The following is a 10,826-nucleotide window of genomic DNA, read 5'->3' on the forward strand; positions in this document are numbered from 1 at the left end:
GTGCAAAATTCTAGCAGTCATCATTTATTTATTGCTTTCAGTACACCAAAGACTGGTTCCTGGCTTCCATCACTGTTGTTGAGAAGTCAGCTGTCAATCTAATTACAGCTCATTTGAAGGCTTCCTTTTTTCTTTCTGGCTGATTTTACAATTTTGTTTTTGTCTTTGATTTTCTAAAGGTGCCCTCTAATGCACTCATGTGTGAATTTCCTTTATCCATCTAGTTTTTGACTCACTATGCTCCTTGACTTGGTGGTGTTCATAAGTTCAAGCAAATCCTCATCCATCATTCTTCAAATATTGCTCCTTTATCTTTTACTTTTTCTTCTTGAATCCAATTAAGCATCTTAGAATTCTATTACATACTCTATACCTTTTATCTTCACTTCTGCATTTTCTAAGGATTTGTTCATTTCTCCAGGATTCATTTTTAATATTTTTTTAAATGCATGAATTGCAACTCTATTTTTTACACTTAAAGGCTGATGAGAAACCTTTACTAATCCTACTAAAGAAAATCCAACACGACAGCTCAATTGAAAAGTATGGTAAACATATTTACTCATTAAATACTATTTTTCTAGAACACAACATGAAACATCTAGCATGCATCTCAGTACAATAGATTCAAAACCAAGTATACATGTTTACATGCTTCAAGGCTAGATTACAAATTATCATAGTCATCATCATCATCATCTTCACATTTTCTTTTCAATGCATTTGATGCTTCATTGGCAGTATTTTGTGATGACACCATGTTAGTGGTAATAGGATTTTTGGACCCAATTGATGACCGATTAATTAGAACATTCTGAACTGCTGACGTTGCAGGAATTGATGCTTTTACAGCTGGGGAATGTGAAGTGGGCATCTGTACTGTGAACCTTTGCCCTGTGAGGGACACTGGAGTCCCTACTTTAGTTGAAATGGACATGGCTTGTGGGGTTCATGTGCCAAGCATGGGAGTACTTGGTCTGCTAGTAACTGAACCAACACTAAACTGTGAAACTGCCATTCTTCCTGCAGAAGTAGGTGCCCTTTTTTGTAAAGACTTAAGTCTATAATTTGGAGCAGTCAAGCAATACCTATTAGGTGGCAATCTGGGACTGAATATGGCTTGATCAATGGCAAAGAGGTTTGATTTCCTTGCCTTGCAATATCTAATAAAAAACATCTCTTGGGGGAGGAGAGGTAAAAGACCAGTCAGCAGGACACTGGATCACCAACCACACATCATCTGCATCAACAGTAGCTTTCTTAGCATGACTTGAATAAATTTTTGCATCATCTAGAATTGTGGTCACATATCAGAAAGCAGCCTCCAACATCTGATTTATAACTCTTGGTTCATATTCTGTAATCCCCACACCCTTCAGGATTTGTGCCATCATCTGTGCATCTTTTGGCATGCTCTTGGGAGAAGCCATTTTGCCAGACTCCTTGAGATTTGGTTGGCAAACTTCTTGAGCTAAATTACACACATTAATGTATTTCAGTCCTGACCTTGATGCAAGTTCTTCGCCTAATGTAGTTTTTCCAACCCCTGGTGTACCAGTGAGCAGGGTGTTTGGAAGCAACGTGGTTCTTGCCCTGCTGGCTCTGGACACCTCTGCACACACACTCTACACCCGACTCATTTTTAATATTTTTGATCCATCTTCCAATTCTCCAAGTCTCTCTTTAGGTGGTATTAAACCTCCCTGCTGAGATCTTATTTTTATGATTATATTTTTCAACTCTGCAACTTTTTATTCAGTTTCTTTCAAAAATTCCAGGTCACTTTTTTATGGTTTCCAGTTCCATGCTGTAATTTTCAGATTGTCTTTTTAGCTTATTGAATACACTACACATAGTTTTTCTTGGTAGTCTGTCTCTAGTAATTTTAATATCTGCAGTCCTATAGCCTACATTTTTTCACTTTACATTATATTGTTCACATAATGTTACTCAGTTTCCTGTCTTATAATTTTGGTATCTGAATAATATTCTGTTGATCAAATGAATGGTAGTTTCCTCATTTATAAGACAGGAATATTCCTACCTCTTGGGATAGCTGCCTGGCTCACAATAATTAATCTCACAGGGTATACTCTAAGTAATTACTTCTGTCCTTCTGTATCTTTGCAATGATTATGACTTTAAAAATTACGTTTATGAGTAGATGGGGTCTTAAAGAAAACATGGAGAAATGAAATAAGTTTATTGGGTATTTGGATTGTATGTGTTAAAATTTTCCATTATTTATATTTAAATATGTTTATGTACTAAACATAAATCATAAAAGTAAAATGAAAGGTAATATTTTATATTTTAATGAATACTTCCTGTGTACTAGGCCCTATTCTAAGCTCTTCACATGTATTAGCTCATTTGACCATCTCCTAGCAACCCTCTTTGAGAAGTATAATTATTAGTCCTACTTTACAGATGATAAGGTTGAGCCCCAAGAGGGTTAAATAACTTTCTATGGTCATACAATTAGTGAAGAGCAAGGCCAGGATTCTAATACAAGCAGTCTGGCTCCAAAAATCAGTTTTTTAAATATTGGTATATGAAAAAAAAAAGGAGAGGAAACAGGAAAGAAAAAGCAAGAGTGTCAAGTGTACCTCCACCGTATACCTCATTATCACATCTTCTTTGACATCCTCAGCTCCATTCTGTACTAATCTTAGAGAACCAGGAAAAAATGTGACGAGAAAAAAGGAAGTGTTCCAGGTACTATGGATGTGTAACAAGTCACCCTTAGTGACAGAAAGTGGCCATTTGTTTTACCCATGGATTTCATGGGTCAGAAATTCTGACAGGGTAGAGTGAGCAAGGTTTGTCTCTGCCTCACAATGGCTGGAGCAGCTATTTTATTTTTTGAAGTTAAAAACAAATCTTTATTTCAGATAAAGTTATTTCCATAATTAAGGTTAAAGTAAATGCAGTTCCCTGAGTCCATTATTTCAGGTGACTGAGTCCTCAGGTGGAAGACTTGGAACTGGGGATAGAAATTAGGCAGTCATCTGAAGGCTCCTTCACTCACTTGTCTAGCTGTTGATGATGATCCCTGGCTGGGAGTCTCAGAGACTCTTTGTGAGGACCTCTCCAGGGGGACTTCCCTCAGAGACTAGATTGATCTTCCTCATGGCCCAGGATTGGCATCATCCAGAGTTAGCACTTTTAGAGAAAGAGAAAAACAGATAGAGAGTAGGAGAGGGTGGGAGAATGAGAATAAGGCTGAAACTTTTGTGATCTATCTGGGAAATTACATAGTATCTCTCGTGCGTTTGTCAATGAAGGAGATGTAAAAGATGCAGGTTCGATCCCTGGGCTGGGAAGGTTCTCTGGAGGAGGAAATGGCAACCCACTCAAGTATTCTTGCCTGGAGAAATTCCATGGACAGAGGAGCCTGGTGGGCTACAGTCCGTGGGTTCACAAAGAGTTGGACATGACTTGGCACACTGCGTGATTTCCTACCATACTCTGCTGGTTGACATAGTCATGACCTCCCCAGTCTGACTCAAGAGAGGGACAGCCACATTGTAAGAAAACTATGTGAGTTGGGATGTGAAAGTGAAAGTCGCTCAGTCAGTCCATGGAGTTCTCCAGGCCAGAATACTGGAGTGGGTAGCCTCTCCCTTCTCCAGGGGATCTTCCCAACCCAGGGATCAAACCTAGGTCTACCACATTGCTGGTGGATTCTTTACCTGCTGAGCCACAAGGAAAGCCCAAGAATACTGGAGTGGGTAGCCTATCCCTTCTCCAGGGGATTTTCCCAACCCAGGAATCAAACTGGGGTCTCCTGCATTACAGGCAGATTCTTTACCAACTGAGCTATGAGGAAAGCCCATGAAGTGAGATATATATATGCCAATATACATGTGAGGTAGGACATATATTGGCAAATATATTATGCCTGAGAAGGAATATACAAAAGTTCATTTCTGTGTTGTACTGAAACCAACAGAAAGAAGAGTGGTGATTTAGGCAGTTTTTTTTAAGTTAAAAATAACAGCTAACAGAAAAATATGCATCTTCACCCAGAGTAATGGTGAATGAACAGATATACTAATTTACATAAATACAAATTACTTTAAAACTAACAATCTTTATAAGTCTGCCCTGATTGATTTATAGACTACCTCTGATATTTTACAGTCAGACACATTCTGGAGGAAGAAAAAGCCTGATTTCACATATCATGACTGATCTTTCTATCTGAGAACCACACTGAGCGTACATCTGTGGGACAAGGCTTCCCGTTAAGCAGACAGATTATTTAATAGCAAGAGCTTACATGATGTGGCAATTTGGTTCTTACGTGTAAATTATTACACAAATAGACACTTCATAGGACAGAAATTGAATCTTTTGTGTCACTGAACAATAATGACAACAAAAGATTAACTAGAAAAATAAATATGATCTTTTAACAAACATGGTCAATGAGACCAGCTTGAACATTCAATTTATGAGATGAAACTGACGCCTATAACAACCAACAGATTATGATATAATGTGCCCTCTTGACAATTAAAAAGCCAGTAATATCAAAGAAAGTTTTGCATTCACTAGTTTTACCTAAAACTCTGGTTATAAGCTCAGAGGCAAAGCCTGAATGGTTAGAAGGAGCTGACTGTGCATTTCCACTGTATCATGGAAGGCATAATCACTTCTCAAGCGTTCCTACTCTAATATGCATCAGATGAGGTGGGGCGAATTTCAAACCAAAGAGGCTTAGTAAAATCCTATTCAGGAACAAATCAATATGTATTAAAATTAAATCTAAGTTCTCAACCTGTGCAAAAACATTCGTAAGTTACTAGCGAGATTTTTCTTTTTCTTAAGTTGAAAAAAAAGGTTTGCTTGTTTATTTGTTTATCTGGGTCTTAATTGTGGCATGTGGGATCTTTTTTAGTTGTGGCATGTGAACTCTTAGTTATGGCATGAGGGGTCTATGCCCTTACCAGGGATCAAACCCAGACCCCCTGCAGTAGGACCAGAGTCTCAGCCATTGGACCGCCAGGGAAGTCCTGCAAGATTTTTCTTAAAGAAAATGATCATAATTACAAAATTCAGAGGCATCAAAGCTAGATACGGACACAAAACACAATCCTATCCAAGGCAGATGAATATGTGGGTTGGACCAAATGTTTTATGGGAACTTCAGTAGATGTGCAGCTAAGCTGGTAGGAGGGAGGACCAGGAAGAACTGGAACTTCTTTTCTGGACCACTGCTCATGCCTGCCCAAGCCCTCTGGATCTTGTGAGCTCCTTCTTCTCATGCCAAGTTTTTTGACCCCTTCCATTGTGGTAGCAATACAACAACAACAACGACAGTTCTGAAGCAAGATGTAATGATTATAATGACCACCTAAGAATCTCCTTGTGTGTACATTATTTATCCTCACCATTGGCAATTGGCAAGTTATACAGAGATCACCTGCTTGTGTGTGTCTTTTTTTTAAAGTCACAAACATTTTCTTTTATGGTGGCAGGAGTCTGTTGAAGATTTGTAAGCAGTAAAAGAATACTGGGGATATAATTTAATAGAGTTTGTGTAAATCAGAAATGAGTCCAAATTTCATGTAAAAAAACTAAAGGATGACTATATAAAAATTTTCCTCTTGAACTAAGTGATTTTTAAATAATTTAAAAACATGCTCTTGAGCTGAAAAAACTTGGATGTTGCGAAAACTCATTTTGCATGCAAAAGGAAAAAGAAATGTCCAGAGAATACTTCTGTATTTTGCTGTCTTGTAGTGGTCCTCAGTTGCTGGACAGTTCTGGAACTGTCTGTGGAGACACATCCAGCTTAGTGGTGCACAGAGTCTGAGGCTGCTGTGCTGTGGATGCTGACAGGTGGCATCCTCTTTTCTCTAGGCCAGGGGTCCCCAACCCTGGGACATGAACTGGTACCTGTTAGGAACCAGGCTGCACAGCAAAAGGTGAATGGCAGGTGAAATGAAACCATCAACCCCTCTCTCTGCCTCTCCGTCTAAGGGAAAATTGTCTTCCACAAAAAAAGCCCCTGGTACCAAAACGGTGGGGGACCGCTGCTCTAGGTCATCCTGGAGTTCTTGGCTGACTCGGTACTGGAGGACAGAAGAAGCTTGCCCTCCTTTATGGAGCAAACTTGAAGAATGACATTATATTTTCAGTTCACTCATAGTTAACATGGACGGAACACATTAGGTGGGTCCCTTCCCTTGTCTGATGGTGGAACTGATGGCCCACTCCAGTTCTCTTTCCCTTAGCTGTATTGTGTCATTTGGAGCATGACTGCAGTTATTGACACAGCAGTCTCCTTATCACACCGCAGGGGGATGCCACTCCCTGCCGGGATCATCAGAATATGTTGTCTCTCTGTGTTCCTACTTCTTGATGGCTGTTACTTTTACTCCTCCTCAGTGGCTTTCAAAGCCCTCATTATCCATTTGCCAATCTCAGCCAATAATTTCCTTCCCTCTGGCCACAGAGTTTATAGAGCTGCCTTTCTCGCTCAAATCACTTGTCAGAACTACCTCCAGCTCCTGCATCCGTATTTCCATGTAGGGAGGTTGTTTACAAAAGGCCAAGGGACCTGTTTCATTTCTCCATTGTCTGGAGCACACCCATCATTGCATGGAATTACGCAACATATTCATGACTTCTGAAAATAATGCTTACCGTGTCTCTTGGAAAATCAGGATAAAATTCACTTCAAATAAAATGACCAATGTGAACTTAAAAAAGAAACCCACAAGAACTCACTCTTTGAAACTAAACAGAAGCCTTTTTGGCCTGAGCAATGTCCTCAAGTTTATTTCCAGTAAAGGATCATTACAGAGACAAATAACCCAACAGTTACTGTTACCGGATGCAAGATGGTGTGCCCAATGTACAGAGGGACCAAACAAAATGAAAGATTGGATTTTGGAGTAGAGAAAAGTTTATTGCAGCACATGCAAGTAGAAAGGATGACTTGTGCCCCCTCAACCCCAGACTTCTTGAAGTGTTTCAACAAAGCATTTTTTATTGGCAAAGAATTCATTTTTTAAATTTATGTTTAATTGGAGGAGAATTGCTTTACAATGTTGTGTTGGTTTCTGCTGTACAACAACATGAATCAGCCATAAGTATACATGTATCCCCTCCATCTTGAGCCTCCCTCAAGAGCACGAAGCTGAGTTCCCTGTGTTTTATAGTATCTGCAAAGCATTTTTAAAGGTAAGGTGAGGGAGGGGTGTGGTTAGTTGTTAAAGACTTCTTCTGGTTGAAATCTTCTGTTCTTGCTGCCATCAGCTTCCAGTGTTCCTGTAAATCTCTAACAAGACAAATGTTATTCTCTTTTCAGCAACTTTTAATCTCTGTATGAATGGAAAAGTGTTACACCCTTAAAAGAATGGACTATCCTATATATTTCAGGCTATGGGCTACCTTCTTTTTTTTTAATATTTATTTTTATTTGTTTCGCTGCAACAGGTGTTCGTTGCCACCATTCTCTGCCTACCCCAGAATCCATATGCTGAAAAGGTACAGCATCAATAGGACCAGACTGCAAACTTCTTGAAATCAGCTCCGAAAACTTAAATTCCCTTGCAATCTCAAGAATGTTTAACACATCATCATGTGTAGGGTAGGTCCTCAGATATTGTTCACTTGGCCATAGTTCAGCTTCCAGTTATGTGACGTAAGATAAATATTGGATAATACAGGCTGGGTTAAATTACCTCTACATAATAGCTCTGACATTTATAAGCGGAATTTCTAAGGTCTTGAGCTACTGGAAAAATATACAAAGTATAGGGCAATTCCTTCCTATCATCACACAAATAGTGAAATACTCTCTAGGGAAGCTGACCTTCATTAGGTTGCTCACAATTAGTTGAAAATGTATTTCAACTAAACTTGAACCCTCACTTGAACATTCTTCTTGGAGAATTTCAGCCATTCTCACAGTTTCAGCTACCTCCTTAGAAGTGGATGATTCTCAAACACTTTCCAACTCCTATCCCTTTCATGATCTGTAGACAATTCATTCCAACTCTTCACTGGAAATCTTCACTGAGCATTCAAAAGCCAGCTTAAAATTAATATGTGCAAAGCTAAAGTCTAAATATGCTCTTCCTCCTATTCCAAATATTATTTTATAACATTATCCTCCCTACTGGACCCTAGCCAGAAACCTAGGCATCATCCTTGACTTTTTCTTCAACCTCACTCTCCAGAGATACAGTGAGTTGCCATATCGCCCATCTTGTTTGCCTTCTTAGCTTATTTTATTTTTCACAGTTGTTTGAGATTTGATTTACATTTCATAAAATTCACTCACTTTAAATAGGTTCTTCAATGTGTCTCAATAAATGTATATAGTTGGGCAACTGTCATCATAATTCAGTTTTAAAACATTCCCATTATACTGAAAAGTTCTCTATACCTCTCTCTGTACTCCCACCCCAGCCTCAAACAACAGCCTATCTGTTTCTACAGTTTTGCCTTTTCTAGAAATTCCATATAAATGGAATTACATAATATGATGGTTTTTGTATCTGGCTTCTTTCACTCTCCATAATGTTTTTGAGATCCATTGATGTTGCATGTATCAATAGCTTGTTCCTTTTATGTTGTTGTTGTTCAATTGCTCAGTTATGTCCAACTCTTTGCAACCCCATGGACAGTAGCACACCAGGCTTCTCTGTCCTTCACAATCTGTGAGGTTTGCTCAAATTCATGTCCATTGAATTGATGATGTCATCCAACCATCTCATCCTCTGTCCATCCCTTCCCCTTCTGCCTTCAATCTTTCCCAGCATCAAGGTCTTTTCCAATGAGTCAGGTCTTCTCATCAGATGGCCAAAGTATTGGAGCTTCAGCTTCAGCAGTTCCTTTTATAGTTAATAGTATTCCATTGTATGAGTATACCATATTTTGCTTATTTATAGACATTTGATTGCTTTTCCAGTTTTTGGCTATTGTGACTAATATTGCTAAGAATGTGCTCATACAAGTCTTAGTGTGGACACAGATTTTTGTTTCTCTTGGGTAGATATCTAGAACTGGAATTGCTGGTTTATATGGTGAGTGTATGCTTAACGTTTTAAGAAACTGCTGTAGCTTTACAAACTGGATGCTTTACTTTACATACCACCATCAGTGTATTTAGGTTCCAATTTTTCTGTATCCTCATCAACACTTCGAATTTTCCATCTTTTAATAGTTGATGTTTTGTTCAGTCACTAAGTCATGTCCAGCTCTTTGTGACCCCATGGAGTCCACCAGGCTCCTCTGTCCATGGGATTCTCCAGGCAAGAATATTGGAGCAGATTGCCATTTCCTTACAGATCAGGGATCAGTCAAACCCATGTCTCCTGCATCGGAAGGTGGGTTCTTTACTGTTGAGCCACCAGGGAAGCCATCTTTTAATAGTAGCCATTCAAATAGGAGTAGCAGCGCATTTCAATATCATTTATTTTTTATTTTCCCAAGTACTAATGATGTTGAGCATCTTCTCATGAAATTTGCATCCATTTATCTTCTTTGGTAAGGTATCTATTAATATCATTTGCTTTTCTTTATTGAGTTGTTTGTCTCTTATTATAGAGTCATAAAAGTTCTTTGTATTTTCTGGATATGAATCTTTTATTGGATATATGTTTTGCCAATATTTTGAGAGTTTGTAACTTGCCTTTTCATTTTCTTCATGGTGTTTTTTGAAGAGCCAACATTTAGCTTCTTAACTTTTGAATGTGGCTCATGCCTCTCTTCCCACAGCCGCTTCTTTGAGCTCAGCTCTTTTCTATTCTTGGCTGAATTTTTGTAGTAGCCTACTGACTAGTCGCTTTATTTCCCCATTGCATTTTCTAAAATGACCTTTGCTTTCAGGACTAAACATAAGTTCTGTAGCCAAGCATATGTGACAACTACGGAGGGATGCTCCTCACATCGCTTCCCAAACAACCGGCTGCAGAGAGCATGGTGACTGTCAGCATCCAGCCACCAGAGCTGTGGGTCTGCCACAGCACTCACTCCAGGGCCACTCTTGCTCCAAACTGCACAAGACAGTGACTGAACACAATGCAAGACTCTCCTAACAGGCGACCCTTGCTAGGAGCTCCTAATCAGCTTTGCTAAGGCTTTTTCAGGATTTTGCTGCAGTCTCTGGAGCTTTTCCAACTCAATTTCTTCATTCCTCTGTTTTGTTTTTTTTTTAATTTTATAATTTTCATTGTGAATTGTTCTCTTTCTTTGAGTCTTTATTGAATTTGTTGGACTTCCCAGGTGATGCAGTGGTAAAGAATCCACCTGCCAATGCAGGAGATGCAAGAGGTGGGGTTTCAATCCTTGGGTTGAGAAGATGCCCCTGGAGTAGGAAATGGCAACCCACTCCAGTATACTTGCCTGGAAAATTCCATGCCTAGAGGAGCCTGGAGAGCTACAGTCCATGGGGTCACAAAGAGTTAGATGTGACTAAACACACACACACCCCCGCACACACACACACTGAATTTGTTACCACATCCCTTCTGTTTTATGTTTTACTTTTTTGGCCACGAGGCATGTGGGATCTTAGTTCCCTGACCAGGGATCAAACCCTCATCCCCTGCTGGAAGGTGAAGTATTAACCACTGGACTGCAAAGAAGTCCTCTTCCTTCCTTCTTTCCTTTCACAGGTGTCAAACCTACATCACAATCTGAAGGCTCTTCTAACCTTCTGCTATTTTCTCTCCCTTTATCCTTCCAGGTGTTTTTCCCAATAAACCACTCACATGTCTAGTCCTACCTTGGCATCTGCTTCTCAGAGAACCCACCTGCCACAACAGGCAAGGCCATTCCTGATCCAGTCCCCTCTATAATCT

The 10,826-nt window shown here is 39.4% G+C and overlaps 1 pseudogene; it reads right to left on the reverse strand.

The window, feature by feature from the left end:
- Positions 1-667: 667 nt before the first annotated feature.
- LOC145519010 (transcription initiation factor TFIID subunit 9-like) lies at positions 668-6,539 on the reverse strand (annotated as a pseudogene).
- Positions 6,540-10,826: the final 4,287 nt, after the last annotated feature.

This window comes from Giraffa tippelskirchi, chromosome 8, assembly GCF_054371585.1.
Source record: "Giraffa tippelskirchi isolate mGirTip1 chromosome 8, T2T-mGirTip1v1.2.pri, whole genome shotgun sequence".
Lineage (NCBI taxonomy): Eukaryota > Metazoa > Chordata > Mammalia > Artiodactyla > Giraffidae > Giraffa > Giraffa tippelskirchi.